Raw genomic sequence first — 1,025 nt, 5'->3', positions numbered from 1 at the left:
TTTATTGACAGTTGGCTCACAGAGTCCTGCCCAGTGGCAAATGAAGAGCCAGGGGCTATGGGTAGGAAATCCAGAATCCTATTCTCTCCTCAATTCAGTCTGTTATTCCATCAATCCAAACCCCTGCCTCCTCTGCCAATAGTCTAGACAAAGTACAGTGGTCCAAGGATCCATTGTGCTCCTCTTTCAACAGGTGTGCTGGATCTCAGAGTTGCAAGGGTGGGAGGATTTGAAGTTCTGCTCATTTAGTTCCACAAGAAAAAAAAACAGCAGAGGCAGGAGGTGGGATGCAAAGATCCTGGTAATCCTGAATCTTGTTACGTCTTTATGGCTGTGTCTCTAGATTTGTAGGCCACTCCTCGACTCTTGAGCACCCGCACAATTCCTTGGGGCAGGCAGTGACTGACACGGTATACACACCTACCTGGCTTAAAGTTACTGACTCGTTGCCACTTGGAGACCCAGCTATCCTCTGGACTCATCATTGCGATGATTCCATCAAAGGAAGAACTGGTGCGATCGTAAACCATCTCTCGGTTACCCTTCATCTGTAGATATGTGTCACAATTGTCAGAGCCGTCATATTTAAACTGATCGATAGTCTTGACCAGAGAACACAGCAAACATGCCCGCAGATTCCGCAGGTCCTTCGGCACCGTCTCCAGGGCCATCTTCTCCAATAGGAAGAACAACAGCTAGAACTTCGGCAGAGGTTTCCTCACCCACAGGAAGTATCTGTGTTCTGTTTTTAGGTTGTAGGAGTCTTATCTACATATTAGGTCTTACTTAGACCATTATTGGATATATATTCCTAAATGTTTACCTCAGTCTGTAGGTTGCCTTTTTAATCTATTGGAAAACTTTTTGATGAATATAAGTATTTAATTTTTATGAGGTTCCAATGATCTATTTTGTCTTTTTCTTTTTGCACATTTGCTGTTGTGGTTGTACTTGATGATCTAGCATTAAAATAAATTAGATCCTATAGCTTTGCACTATATTTTCTTCCAAGAACTTTGTGGTTT

The 1,025-nt window shown here is 42.8% G+C and overlaps 1 pseudogene; it reads right to left on the bottom strand.

Moving 5' to 3' along the window:
• Positions 1-317: 317 nt before the first annotated feature.
• On the bottom strand, positions 318-671 carry LOC102842007 (annotated as a pseudogene).
• Between the last annotated feature and the right edge of the window lie 354 nt (positions 672-1,025).

Source organism: Chrysochloris asiatica, unplaced genomic scaffold, assembly GCF_000296735.1.
Source record: "Chrysochloris asiatica unplaced genomic scaffold, ChrAsi1.0 scaffold00123, whole genome shotgun sequence".
NCBI classification, from domain to species: domain Eukaryota; kingdom Metazoa; phylum Chordata; class Mammalia; order Afrosoricida; family Chrysochloridae; genus Chrysochloris; species Chrysochloris asiatica.
Note: the sequence above shows the minus strand (reverse complement) of the source record. Positions and strands in the feature narration are given on the sequence as shown.